This window comes from Sapajus apella, unplaced genomic scaffold (assembly GCF_009761245.1).
Source record: "Sapajus apella isolate SASKATOON/1434 unplaced genomic scaffold, GSC_monkey_1.0 scaffold106, whole genome shotgun sequence".
Classification (NCBI taxonomy): Eukaryota; Metazoa; Chordata; class Mammalia; order Primates; family Cebidae; genus Sapajus; species Sapajus apella.
In genome coordinates this window covers 6,344,583-6,360,085 of record NW_022437046.1, presented here as the reverse complement: position 1 = coordinate 6,360,085, position 15,503 = coordinate 6,344,583, and the positions used below count along the sequence as shown (strand labels likewise).

General features: G+C 39.7%; 1 long non-coding RNA gene and 1 pseudogene across 1 annotated transcript in view; both read left to right on the top strand.

Moving 5' to 3' along the window:
• The window catches only part of LOC116537111, a 4,201-nt pseudogene extending 694 nt beyond the window's left edge, over nt 1-3,507 (top strand).
• LOC116537112 overlaps nt 1-15,503 on the top strand; it is a 21,402-nt gene that overhangs the window by 1,458 nt on the left and 4,441 nt on the right. The window lies entirely within an intron of this gene.

Below are 15,503 nucleotides of genomic sequence, written 5' to 3'. Positions count from 1 at the left end.
AGCGATTGGTTTGTGTTACTGATTATTTTAGTTTTTTTTTTTTTTTAAATGTTGTAATTGGTTTGTCTGTTACTTTTTTTTTTTTTTTTTTTTTTTTCGGCAGAGCCTTGTTTGTGTTGCCAGGCACCAGGGTGGGGTGCAGTGGCGCGATCTCGGCTCACTGCAACCTCCTCCACCTGTGTTCAAGCGATTCTCCTGCCTCAGCTTCCTGAGTAGCTGGGACTACAGGTGCGCGCCACCACGCCCAGCTAATTTTTGTATTTTTTAGTACAGATGGGGTTTCAACATGGTCTCGATCTTGAGCTCGTGATCCGCCCGCTTCTGCCTCCCAAAGGTTACGCTTTATTTTGATGCATTAAATTTTCCTAGGCAAGTTACTTTGAAAAAGGGAGGAATTTACATTTTAAAGGTGGCTGCTCTTTTGTTTGTTTGTTTTTAAGGGAGGATTAAAAACAACAGAAGTTGAAGGAATGATTTCAGAATTGGTAGGCTACTATTTTAATAGAGATTATGTCTAATATTTAGATGTTTGTTAATATGTTTGTTAACAGTAGTCGCATTTGAGCAATTTCTTCCCCTCCTGTTGATTGGTAAATTGGTATGCAGACAAAAATGTATAGCTCACTAGTTTATTTCGACTCACATATTGTTGATTACATGAACAAGGTAGCATTGGAGTTTGTCTTGTTATTGGTTACAAACTTCAGGGTGCGGATCTTTCTACTTAGCCATCTCATGGACCGGATACTCTTTCTTATTTGCTCTTAAACCAAAATCCTGTAGCTTTTTACAGGCGAAATAATTATCACATGGCCAAATGAAACATTTTGAAAATGCATTTAAAATGTAGGTATTAGTTTACAGGGGAAAATACATAGAGTGACAAAAAGCTCACTTTCGCTGTTGGTGGTTATTCTGAACCAAGTTAATAGGCTGATTAGATTCTCAGATACCCTTTGAGAAACATCGGTTGTCTTTTATGCAAAATTTTTATGTTATTTCCACTTTGGGAAAGGACTTTTAAACTCATAAGTACCTTCCACCTCAAGTTAGTGGAATGAATAAATATATAAGGAAAACATTACGCAGCAGCACATTTTGAGTATTTAAGAAACAAGAACTAAAAATAACTTTTGATCCTAGGTTAATATGGAATTTAAGCAGAATTATGAATTTTAGATTATTATTTTTTTTGAAACAGTCTGAAATAAATGGATCTTTTAACATTGGAGCATGGAAGGAGTACTTTACTGTATGCTTAAGTTCTTAAAATTGACTTTCTTTAGAGTTCCGAACCATTTAATTAGCAAACACTCTAAATATTCTCATAGTTATATATCCTGCAAGAGTAGGATATATGTTGAATGTTTGTGCATTGTAAAACATGAAGAAGTATATTAAAAGTATATATAAGTACATGTAAAACTAAAGGTAACTGGATCTCTTTATAATTTAAAATGTGAATTTAATATATTGTGACAAACTGTTTCAGTGTGTAGCTGTGGATATAAAACAGTTTAACTTAGATGCTTGTTAAAGGATATATAAAAATAAGATATGCTAATAAGAAGAGTAAATAACTTGCTTTCTATACACTGAAATTATTTTAAGAAATTTGTTCAGTTTGATCAGCCTGTTTTAGAAACTACTTGCAAAAATCAAGTAGTTTATGAACTCATTTAATAAATGAATTTACAGGTCAACTTATTTTGGAAATAGTTTATAAACAGGCTGATCAAAATCACATGTATATTATACACATATAGACTAATTTTCTTTTGGATGTAGGTAGATAAAACACTGAAAGTTTTTATTTTGTCAAGCTGAAAGAGACTTTAAATGAAAGCTGATTATTGGAAACCTCAAGTTAGTTTCTTTTGAGTAGTGTTTACCATGTAACAGTACTACTCAAAGGTGTGACTCTTAGGAAAAGAAAGTTTGAGCCCAGGCAGGGCATGGTGGCTCATGCCTGTAATACCAGCACTTTGGGAGGCCGAGGCAGGTGGATCACCTGGGGGTCGGGAGTTCGAGGCCAGCCTGACCAACATGGAGAAACCCAGTCTCTACTAAAAATACAAAATTAGGACTGCAGTAGCGCCTGGTGCCGGTTGCAGTTTGCCCGCGGGTGTGTGAAGAGAAACAGTCAGTGTGGAGGCCACGGGGGACTTGCCAGGATGAGCAGCACCTTAGCTAAGACCATGGAGATAGAAGCTGAGATGGCTCAGACTCAAAAGAACAAGGCCACAGCATACCACCTAAGGGCTGCTTAAGGCTCGTCTTGCTAAGCTTCATCAAGAACTCATTATTCCAAAGGGTGGTGGTAGTGGAGGTCCAGGAGAAGGTTTTGATGTGGCCAAGACAGGTGATGCTCGAATTGGATTTGTTGGTTTTCCATCTGTGGGGAAGTCAATACTGCTTAGTAACCTGGCAGGGGTGTATTCTGAGGTAGCAGCCTATGAATTCACTACTCTGACTACCGTGCCTGGTGTCATCAGATACAAAGGTGTCAAGATCCAGCTCCTGGATCTCCCAGGTATCATTTCCCAAGAATGGGAAAGGTAGAGGTCATCAAGTCATTGCAGTGGCCCGAACCTGTTACTTGATCCTGATAGTTTTAGATGTCCTGAAACCCTTGGGACATAAGAAGATAATTGAAAATGAACTGGAAGGCTTTGGCATTCACTTGAACAGCAAACCCCCCAACATTGGCTTTAAGAAGTATAAGGGAGGCATTAATCTCACAGCCACTTGCCCCCAGAGTGAGCTGGATGCTGAAACTGTGAAAAGCATTCTGGCCGAATACAAGATTCATAATGCCGATGTGACTCTACGTAGTGATGTTACAGCTGATGACCTCATTGATGTAGTGGAAGGAAACAGAGTTTATATCCCCTGTATCTATGTGTTAAATAAGATTGACCAAATCTCCATTGAAGAATTGGATATCATCTATAAGGTGCCTCACTGTGTACCCATCTCTGACCATCACTGTTGGAATTTTGATGACCTACTGGAAAAGATCTGGGACTACCTGAAACTAGTGAGAATTTATACCAAACCCAAAGGCCAGTTACCAGATTACACATCCCCAGTGGTGCTTCCTTACTCCAGGACCACAGTGGAGGATTTCTGCATGAAGATTCACAAAAATCTTATCAAAGAATTTAAATATGCTCTGCTCTGGGGTCTCTCTGTGAAACACAATCCTCAGAAAGTGGGTAAAGACCATACGTTGGAGGACGAGGATGTCATTCAAATTGTGAAGAAGTGAAACCTTCCCCCTTTCCCATCTGCCAGGCGAACCACAACAGCTTTCCCCATGATCAAGCACCCTACCCCAGTTCTTCCTGGTTTTGACAGTCACGGATCAGGATCCAGGGGAGGGAGATGGTGAGATGGAGGCACCCAAACTGGAACTTCATTTGTCTTACCTTGGTGTCACTGTGTATGTTGAACTGCATAAAAAACCTGGTAGGCTGGTCAGCTACATGCAAAAAAAAAAAACAACATTAAGTGGGTGGACATGGTGGTACATGCCTGTAATTCCAGCTATGTGGGAGGCTGAGGCAGGAGAATTGCTCGAACCTGGGAGACAGAGGTTGTGGTGAGCCGAGATCATGCCATTGCTCTCCAGTCTGGACAACAAGAGCAAAATTCCATCTCAAATAAATAAATAAGAAAGTTTGAAGCCACCTAGCTCATGCCTGTGATCCCAGCACTTTGGGAGGCTGAGGTGGGTGGATCATCTGAGGTCAGGAGTTTGAGACCAGCCTGACCAACATGGAGAAACCCCATCGCTACTAAAAATACAAAATTTGCTGGATGTGGTGGTGCATACCTGTAATCTCAGCTACTTGGGAAGCTGAGGCAGGAGAATCACTTGAACCTGGGAAGTGGAGGTTGTGGTGAGCCAAGATCGCACCACTGCACTCCAGCCTGGTCAAAAAGAGCAAAACTCCGTTTCAAAAAAAAAAAAAGAGAAAAGTTTGAGCCCAGAGAAAATTTAGCAGATGAAAAAGATACTGAAGAAAGTCCTTTTCCAGGATCCAGTGTCAACACATGGTTTTGGATTGTTTATACTCAACTTTATTCTCATTTCACAATCCCCAAATGTCCTAATCCAAACAGAATAAGGTAGAGGTTAAAAAGAAAATCTTGAGGGGCATGTGTTATCTGTGTGCGAAGTCCCCTATTATTTTGGGGCCATAATGATGTAAAGGGCCAGACTTTTAGATTTCTAAAAAAATATTTTCCCAAAATTAGGAGGATACAATAGAAATGCTGATTTTTTGGATGGAGTCTCGCTCTGTCGCTAGGCTGGAGTGCAGTTGTGTGATCTCAGCTCACTGCAGGCTCTGCCTTCTGGGTTCAAGTGACTCTCCTGTGTCAGCTTCCTGAGTAGCTGGGATTACAGGTACATGCCACCATGCCCAGCTAATTTTTGTATTTTTAGTAGAGACAGGGTTTCACCATGTTGGCCAGGATGGTCTCGATCTCTTGACCTCGTGAGCCACCATGCCTGGCCTGATTTTTTATTTCTACCAGGTATAGCCAATAAAAACAAATATCAGACCACTGTCTCTTATCACCATCATTTCATTTAACAAAAGGGTATTTTCACTCAAACAGTTGGAGAGAACAGAATCTGTCACAATAAATTTTATTTTTTATTTTTTGAGATGGAGTCTTGCTCTGTCACCCGGCTGGAGTGCAGTGGGACCATCAATCTTGGCTCACTGCTACCTCCACCTCCTTGGCTTGAGTGATTCTCCTGCCTCAGCGTCCTGAGTAGCTAGGACTACAAGCATGCGCCACGACGCCCAGCTAATTTTTGTATTTGTAGTTGAGACGGGGTTTCAACATGTTGGCCAGGATTGTCTCGATCTCTTGACTTTGTGATCTGCCTGCCTCAGCCTCCTAAAGTGCTAGGATTACATGCATGAGCCACTGCACCTGGCCAGAATAAAAGATCTTTAAATGGAATCATTTAATTATATTGAAAAGTTTACTTTCAGACCAGCCTGGCTAACATGGTGAAACTCTGTCTCTACTAAAAATATAAAATTAGCTGGGTGTGGTGACATGCACCTGTAATCCCAGCTACTCCAAAGGCAGAGGCAGAAGAATCACTTGAACCTGGGAGGCAAAGGTTGTGGTAAGCAGAGATGGTGCCATTGCACTCCAGCTGGGCTACAAGAGTGAAACTCCGTCTCAAAAAAAAAAAAAAAAAAAGCTTACTTTTTTGTCCTTACTTTTCACCATTTTTCCCATAAATCAATGAAAATTCTGCTGCAGACTTACACCAGCCTGCCAGCTAAGATTAAGTTAGCCCTCCCCACCCCTTTGGTTTGGTACACTGAGTTCAAATCTAAGGGATCTGGGGGGGCTTCCAGCTCTCCCAGTTCTTAGACTTGTGGCCTTATCTTCATGGTGTCTCAATTTCTTATGTGAAATAGGGATTTTTACACCTACTTAGGGCCTGGCTAACACCTGTAATCCCAGCACTTTGGGAGGCTGACACCTGGCAGATCTCTTGAGCTCAGGAGCTTTAGATCAGCCTGGGCAACAGGGCAAAACCCTGTCTCTACAAAAAATATAAAAATTAACTGGGCATGGTGGTGCATGATTTTAGTTCCAGCTTCTTGGGAGGCCGAGGTGTGAGGATCACTTGAACCCAGGAGGCTGAGATCACTGTGGAGTGAGCCATGATGGTGCCATTGCACTCTAGCCTGGGTGGTAGAGAGAGATCCTGTCTCAAAAAACAAACAAACCAACCTACTTTGCCAGATGAATGTTAGGATGAAAAGTCATTACATGTATGTTCCTGAAATAAAGTCTGTCCTCAGTTATAGCTGTTACTATTGATTGGAGATGTTACTTTTTTTTTTTCAGTATTTGATAATAAATGCCTTTAAGTGTAAGTTTCTTGCATATAGTCATTTATATGTTTAAACATTAATTGTTTGAATGTATTTTATTGCTGACTTCATGGCATAACTTAAAGATGTGTTCATTTAAAACACTTTTGAAGTTTTGTAAGAGAAACTAATATGCAGAATATTCTTTTTTTTTTTTTTTTTTTTTTTTTTGAGTTGAAGTCTTGCTGTGTCATCCAGGCTGGAGTGCAGTGGTGTGATCTCACCTCATTGGAACCTCTGCTTCTCAGGTTCAAGTGATTCCCCTGCCTCAACCTTCCAACTAGCTGAGATTACAGGCACCCACCACCATGCCTGGCTAATTTTTGTGTTTTTAGTAGAGATGGGGTCTCAGCATGTTGTTCGGGCTGGTCTTGAACTCCTGACCTCAGGTGATCTGCCCGCCTCAGCCTCCCAAACTGCTGAGATTACCGGCATCAGCCACCGCACCCAGCCCTAATATGCAGAATATTGTATGTAGGTATTTGACAAATTTATGTTTCTTAACACTGTAAAAGTAGTCTGGTTGTCCTATGATATATGCATAGGACATATACCATACGGGTTGGTTCTAGCACCTTTATTTCTACTAAAATCCTGGCATTCTCAAGTCCCCGCTGTGGGCCCTACAGATCCTGGGTACGTGAAAAGTTGGGCCTCCATATATGCAGGTCTGCATTTGGTTGAAAAAGATCCACATATAAATGGGGCCCATGCAGCTCAAACCTGTGTTGTTCAAGGGTCCACTGTATTTGAAAATGAAGTCCACAAAAAAAGTTGCCTTGTTTTAAAAAATCTTGGATTACTTCTCTCATACCTTAAAAAAAATGTACCATCTATTTACTACCCCATTGAGATAATAAAACTTTTAGAATAGAACCTAGGACCAGGTGTGGTGTTTCACATCTGTAATCCCAGCACTTTGGGAGGTTGATGTGGGCAGATCACCTGAGGCCAGGAGTTTGAGACCAGCAAGGCCAACGTGGTAAAACCCCGTCTTTACTAAAAATATAAAAAATTAACTGGGTGTGGTGGTGTGTACCTGTAATCCCAGCTACTCCTGAGGCTGAGGCAGGAGAATTGCTTGAACCCTGGAGGTGGAGGTTGCAGTGAGCCGAGTACACCACTGCACTCTAGCCTGGGCAACGAGTGAAACCCCATCTCAAAAAAAAAAAAAAGGCCGGGCGCAGTGGCTCAAGCCTGTAATCCCAGCACTTTGGGAGGCCGAGGCGGGTGGATCACGAGGTCAAGAGATCGAGACCATCCTGGTCAACATGGTGAAACCCCGTCTCTACTAAAAATACAAAAAATTAGCTGGGCATGGTGGTGCGTGCCTGTAATCCCAGCTACTAAGGAGGCTGAGGCAGGAGAATTGCCTGAACCCAGGAGGCGGAGGTTGCGGTGAGCCGAGATCACGCCATTGCACTCCAGCCTGGGTAACATGAGTGAAACTCCGTCTCCCAAAAAAAAAAAAAAAAAAAAAATAGCCATGCATGGTAGTGGGTACCTGTAATAGCCACTTGGGAGACTGAGACAGGAGAATCACTTGAACCCAGGAGGTGAAGGCTGCAGTGAGCCGAGATCGCACCATTGCATTCCAGCCTGGACAACAAGAGCGAAACTCTGTCTCAAAAAAAATACATAGAACTTAGAAGTATTTATTGCACCTTGCTTTGTCTGAGACTCAGAGGTTAAGCAACTTGCCCAAGCTAACACAGGTAGTAGCAAATTGAGACTTGACACCTGGCTTCCAGAGTACTTATTTAGGGTCACCTCTGCACCCCCATTTTAAAAATTAAATCTTGTCTAGGTGATGCATTTGCTGCTTCAGGTTTGAAAGATAACAAGGCATGTACGGTGAAAAGTTGTCATATCCCTTCCCGCAAACAGACAGTTCTCTCTGTCAGTAGGCTGCTGTGAAACTTTCCAGAGCCATTTGACACATAGACAAACATCCATATGACCGTATTATTCCTCCGTTTCTTTTTTTTAACAGGGGAATGTCATGTATGTGTTCTGATAAATAGCCTGCTTTGGCTTGGCATTTGTTCTGTTACTCCTGTACTTTAAATGCTTGCATCTACATTTAGTGAAATGTTAATAACTGCTAGGACATAAAAGAGAATTTATTCTAGTAGTTTTGACTAGCGAAGATGAATTTAAGAAATAAAATTCTTAACATTGTCATTGTTTCTTGGTATGGAAATTTTAGAAGCAGGTTGAACTAAAAAGAGTCCAAGAGAAATAGAGAAATATCACAAAGAAGTGAATCTGGACTGTAGTAGAGATAAATGTTAATACAGATAATACTATGTGCTAGGCAGTGGTCTAAATGCTTTACATATATTATTAAAGTCTCACAACCGTCCCATGAGGCAGGTAGCTTTTATTGCCATTTTACAGATGAGTAAACTGAGCCACACAAACTGACTGACACTTGATCCAGGTAGTACAGTGGCAGAGGCCTGATTCTAACCCAGGCAGTCTGGCTCACGAGTCCAAGCTCTTTACCACTACTCTTTCTTTCTGTCTTCCTGTCTTCCCTTCTTTCTTCTTCCTTTCCCTCCCTCTCTCCATCTTTCCCTCTCCTTCTCTTTCCTTTCCATCCTTCCCCTCCCCTCCTTTTTCCTGCCTTCCCTTCCTTCCCTGCTTTCCCTTTCTTTCCTTTTTTCTTTTCTTTCCTTTATTTCTTGAGACATTGTCTCACTCTGTCTACCCAGGCTGAGTGCAGTGGTGCAATCATGGCTTACTGCAGCCTCAATCTCTCCACAGCAAGTAATCCCCCCACCTCAGCTTCCCAAGTAGCTGGGTCTACAGGTGCACACCCCACCATGCCTGGCTCATTTTTTCTATTTTTCATAATGACAAGTTCTCACTTTGTTGCCTGGGCTAGTCTCAAACTCCTGGCCTCAACCAATCCTCCCACCTTGGCCTCCCAAAGTGCTAGGATTAGAGTTGTGAGCCAGCGCAACCAGCCTTTTACCACTACTTCTAATTCCATTTAGATAATATTGTTAGAGTGATAACCACATCAACCAGATTCTTAAAATTGCAAAAAAAAAAAAAAAGCTGCCATTTTTGGTATCTGTATGACAAAAATATGTAGAGTTTTATTATAGCTTTTACCTGTTTAGAGCACTCTTTGGAAAGGCAGGGAAATTACTGTGAAGGTATTGGTATTTGAGAAGTAAGTTCCTGGAGTGTTTGCTTTCTAAATCAAAAGATGTGAGGACTTGGTTTGTCACACCTAGTTAGCTAACAGATAGGCAGTGGGGCTGAGCTATCCAGAAGACTTAGCCAGTTAGCCTACAGAGGAAGGAGATAGGGAATCTAGGTACCTGGAGGGAGGGAAGGGAGAAGAGTTTGTTTGAATCTGTCCTAGGTTGGGGTAGCTCTTTCTGATGGAGGCCTTGTCCCGTGGACCTGCTGTACACAGAGACGGGAGAATTGGACTTGAGGTGTGGTGCTAGCTAAAGGACCACACGGATCTGGAAATTTAAGAGGAGTTCATTTTCTCAATCATTAGGAAGAACTTGAAAGGGTAGCAAACTGTGGTCATTTGAGAAGAAGAGCAAGTGGTCATATTTGAATGTAACATACTCAACTGGGCTGGGAAAGAACCGGAATCCAGAGCTTGGCCATAAAAAGTGCAAAACCAGGTGTTCTTGTAAAGCATGTACTCTTGTAAACACTAGTAAGACATAGCACTGAGCCCTGGGCCTTTCTTCTATAAAGTGCTTGTACAGGCTGAGGATCCCTAATCTGAAAATCCAAACTCTGAAATTCCCTGGTGAGCATTTCATTTGAGTGTCATATTGGCACTCACAGTTTTGGGATTTTGGAACATTTTGGATTTTGCACTTTCAGATTTGGGATGCTCAACCAGTATATAATGCACATATTCCCAAATCTGAAAAAATTCCAAATCCAAAGATTTCTGCTCCAAAGCGTTCAGATAAGGAATACTCAGCCTGTAATGGATTGTGCTAGACAAGTATTAGAGTACCAGTTTTCAAAATTTGTATCTCAGAATCCTTGTTCTGTGTCAATGAAACAGGGATTTCGTACACCTTTGATTCACATTTTAATGTTTTAAATTTTAAAATGTTATAAGTGCGTATATACATTCAAGTGCATATCATGCTAAATTTTAATATATGAGGACAACTGATTTGTACCACCAGGTTATCTCGACAGAATTACACTGAGTGAAGGCTGGGCGTGGATCACACCTGTAATCCCAGCACTTTGTGAGGCCAAAGTGGGTGGATCACCTGAGGTCAGGAGTTCAAGACCAGCCTGACCAACATGACGAAACTATGTCTCTACAAAAAATACAAAAATTAGCATGGCATGGTGGTGTAAGCCTGTAATCCCAGCTACTCGAGAGGCTGGGGTGGGAAACTCACTTGAACCCAGGAAGTAGAAATTGCAGTGAGCCAAGATTGTGCCCAGTGCACACCAGCCTGAGTGACAGAGCAAGACTCCATCTCAAAAAAAAAAAAAAAAAAAAAAGAGAGAGAGTTAAAGGTTACATACTGTATGATTGCATTTATGTAACATTATTGAAATAACAAGACTGCAGACATGGAGAACATATTTAGTGGTTGCTAGGAGTTCAGAATGGGAGGTGATGGTTGGTGTGGTTGTAAAGTGGTAGCATGAGGGAGCTGTGTAGGGATGGAACAGTTCTCTATCTCAGGTGTGATTATACAAAGCTGCAAATGTGATAAAATTTCCTACAACCACACACACACATACTGCATACAAATCCTAGCGTTCTCAAGTCCCATTTTACATACAAAACTGTTGAAACCTGAATAAACTTGGGATTGTACCAAGGTCAGTTTCCCAGTGGTGACAGTGTACTAGAGTCACATAAGTTAAAACAACATTGGAGGAATTTGGGTGAGTGAACTTGGGACCTCCCTGTGTACTACTTTTTTGAAAATTCCTATGGTTTGTAATTATGGTACTTTTAAAATAAAAAGTTGGCCAGGCATGGTAACTCATGCCTGTAATCCCAGCACTTTGGGAGACTGAGGCAGGTGGATCACCTGAGGTCAGGAGTTCAAGACCAGCCTGGCCAACATGGTGAAACCCTGTCTCTACCAAAAATGCAAAAATTAGCCAGGCATGGTGAGGTGTGCACCTGTAGTCTCAGCCACCTGGGAGGCTGAGGCATGAAAATTGCTTTGAACCTGGGATGCAAAGGTTGCAGTGAGCTTAGATTGCACCACTGCATTCCAGCCTGGGCAACAGAGCAAAACTCCATCTCTCAAAATAATATAAAATGTGAAAAAGCAAAAAAAAAAAAAAAAAAAAAAAACAAACAAAAAACCAATGCATTTAGAATATTTGAGAGAAAATAAGCAAAAGGCAGAAAATGTAAATTGTCTATAATGCCCATACCCAGGACAACAATCCTTGGAATAGAATTTATCACTTTGTGTATAGACTTGAAAGTTTTTGAATGCCATTTTATTTTTTTAGGCTGAGCATGGTGGCTCATGCCTGTAATCCCAGCATTAGGGAGGCCAAGGTGGGTATATCATGAGGCTAAGAGATTGAGACCATCCTGGCCAACGTGGTGAAATCCATTCTCTATTAAAAATACAAAACTTAGCTGGACATGGTGGTGCATACCTGTAGTCCCAGCTACTACTAGGGAGGCTGAGGCAGGAGAATTGCTTGAACCCTAGAGGTGGAGGTTGCAGTGAGCCGAGATCACACCACTGCACTCCAGCCTGGGCGACAGAGCGAGACTGTCATTTGAGAAGTTGTCTCAGGAAAAAAAAGCCATTTTATTTTTTAATTAAAATTGTTTTTTTCTTTTCCTCCTCAGAAAGGATAAAAATATTATTGATTAGTAAGACTATAGCTTTATGTTGATATTTTGAAATTTCAGGGTGGTGCTTGTTTGCCCTGGTAACATTACATAAGCATATTCAGTACTCTCAGAACTAACTGCATTATGCAATGACGTGACTGCCTTATGCATATATCAGCATTAGTACATATTGTAAAGTTTTTATTTTTTACCAAAAAGTTTACAACTACCAAGTATTCACATTCCTTAACATTATTACAGAATTAATTTAGAAATGTTCTACTTTTAAAACTTCTGGACAGGTGTAATTAAATCCTTAGATAAATATACTATTTTAAAAACACACGAGAAACATTCTTTATCATTTGCAAAACAAGCATTATTATGTACTCATCTTTGTCAGTCAGGTTTTTCTTGATACCATGCAATCAAAACAAAACAAATTTGACATAAGACTGCCTAATTATCCATAGTTTAAAGTTTGTGTTCATCAGAAGAATTTTATTGTTCTCATTATACATGTTCTACATTAGAATTTTTTTTTTGCTTTTTTTTTTTTTTTTTTAGATGGAGTCTCACTCTGTCGCTCAGACTAGTATGCAGTGGCGCAATCTCGGCTCACTGCAACCTCCTCCCAGCTTGAAGCGATTCTCCTGCCTCAGCCTCCTGAGTAGGTGGAACTACAGGTATGTGCCACCATGTCCTGCTAAGTGTGTGTGTGTGTGTGTGTGTGTGTGTGTGTGTGTGTGTGTGTGTGTGTATTTTTAGTAGAAACATGGTTTCACCATGTTGTTCAGGCTGGTCTCGAGCTCCTGACCTCAAATAATACGCCCTCCCTCAGCCTTCCAAAGTGCTGTGATTACAGGCATGAGCCACCATACTCTGCCACATTTGAGCTTTAAAATACACTGATTAAAAAAAAAATACTGCTTTAATCTGTTTCTTATGTATAGATCCACATAAAATTCATTTAGAAAAATGTTATTATACTAAAATGTTTAAAGCTTATGATTTGGATTATGATTTATAAGTTTTATTTTGTAGTTAGCACCTCTAGGGGAATTTCAGGGACACTATTGCTGTCTTATGAATTTTGATCCTTTTAAAAATCATTGTATTTGAGAAATGTAGTAGAAAATCTATGACAAAATAGGGAATTAAAGTAGACAGTATACTCAACTCCACTGTGTTTAAAGAATTTGATTAATTTCTGTACGTTGTGCTAGTGGTTAAGATCTGGGACTCTGGAGTCAACCTGAGTTGAAGTCTTGGCTCCATCACTTGATCTCGTCTCAGTTTCTTCCTCCATAAAATGAGGGCACTAATAGTGTTAACTCATGGAATTATTGTGACTATGAAGTGTACTAGTACATGTAAATAGTACTGGTCCCTGGCGTAAAGGTACTCATAAAACATTATTTTGGAACATGGTTGAGATCTTACTGTATGTTTAATATGTCTTTTCCTCACTTAACATATTGCGGCTGGGTGTGGTGGCCATAATCCCAGCACTTTGGGTGGCTGAGGTGGATGGATCATCTGAGGTCAGGAGTTTGAGATCACCCTAGCCAACATAGTGAAACCCAGCCTCTACTAAAAATACAAAAATTAATTCCAGCTCCTTGGGAGGCTGAGGCAGGAGAATTGCTTGAACCAGGGAGGCAGAGGTTTCAGTGAGCCAAGATTGTGCCATTGTACTCCAGCATGGGTGACAGTGAGACTCTGTTTAAAAACAAACAAACAGACAAAATATCACAACTATTTTCACATGTTGTTAAAAATTCCACCAGTAATATAAGAGAATATTGAGTGCCCTGCACACTTGCCAATATTGGGCATTCTCACTTTTTAGATATTTGCCAATATGATATATGAAAACTGTCGTGTCACCATTTTGATTTGCATTTTCCCCAAGCATCAGCGAGGTTTAATGGTTTTCACATTTTAAAAAAGTATTTTTTAATTTATAATCACCTTGTTTGATAATGAGATTTTCACATTTTTATTAACTGTGTTTCTTCTCCTGCCTAGATAAATCTTGGAATTTTTCACATTGATTTAGCCAAATGCTAGTACAAAGGTCTTTTTAAGTCTATGAAAATATTAATGATTTTTCTTGGTCATTTTTGTCTGTAGATTCAAGTTTAGAAGGGCATTTGCCATTCCGATCTCATGTAAATATGTGTAATTTGTTAGTTTTAAAAAACATGCCTTCTTTAATCCCCTAGATTGTAGTTTACTAGGTGTTACATTAGTCTTCTGGATATAACCTGTTCATACCTTTGCCCATTTTTCCCCCTTCTGGGTTGTTTATCTTTTCTTCTTATTGCTTTATAGGCGTTCTTTAGATATCACAATGGTTAATCTTTTGTTATATATGCTACACGTATTTTCTTCTCATTTGTTACTTGTCTTTTAATTTTGTTTATGGTGTCTTTATATAGAAGTTTTAACTTACGTGATCAAATCTTTAACAATGAAGAATTTAAAAAAAATTCTTCATTATTCAATTTGAAAATCACTTCTTTATAGCTTTTGGGTTTTTTTTTTCTTGTTCAGCAAAATCTCTGCCATCCCAAGATTATCTTTTAAATATTTTCATATATTTTATGTGAAATTTTTTTTTCACACTGAGCTCATTTCGTTTGTATGGAATTTCCTTTTATGTCTAGTGTGAGGGTAGGAGTCTAATTTTTTCCCAAATGGATAGGCTTTTGCATCTCTCAGTTCACTGACTTGTTCATATTTCAAATGCCACAAGGTTTTCCTGCATACATAAGGCCTCTTTATGGATTCTCAGTTCTGTTCCAGTGACAGGTCTGTCTGTTTATTCCATTACCTCCTCTCCTCTGTAGCTTTTTATAGAAGTTTGATATCTAATAGGGCATATATGCTCATTTTCAAATTTTTCTTAGCTATTCTCATGAATTTACTGCTTCTGGTGTATTTTAGAATTATTTTGATGAGTTTTAAGACAAATTCCATTGAGATTTTGATTAGAATTGTGCTAAATTTATAGATGAATATGGGAAGGAGTCAGTTCTCACTAGCAGGTCTTTCCATCAAGGAGCATACTGTATATGTCTATTCTGGAGTTGCCTCTTTGATAATGGTTTTAACTTAGATGCTCATTGTAGCATTGTTTTGTTCTAAACACATGTATTACAAAGATAGTATTAGAGTAAATTAGTTGAGGGAAAAGCCTCATATCATCTCTCCCTGTTTTCATTTCTTTTTTCACCTCTAATTTTGGGTCCAAAGAGACTTTATCATGATATATGGTATATGTATACTCAGGCTCTTGTAACAATTGGCAGTATAGTATGACCTCTTTTTCTTATTGTCATTAATGTAATGATTAAGGACTATTTAATCACGTTGATAACTGTACTTAACTCCTATGTTAGATATGAAAGATGTTTCCAACTTCTGAGAGTACACATTAAGATAGTGCCTTTACTCTTGTTTTATTAGAAAAATGCTTCAGGAGGGGTTGTTTTATTTTTTTGAAAAAACTCTTCAAGTACTATGTAGTTGTGAAAGTTTCATAGAGTATTGCAGCTTAGAAAGAAGAAAGTGCCTTTTGAGAAGGTGAGAGTTTTGTTCTCCAAACTTTCAGTCACTGAAGTGCCTCCTTGTTACTTTTGCCATATATTTGTATCATGAGGTTAGTATGCCACTGCTTTTAAGGTTATTATAAAATTAAACAGCAGGTATGCAATCAATCAGCACAGCCCTAGTACATAGGTGTTCCACAA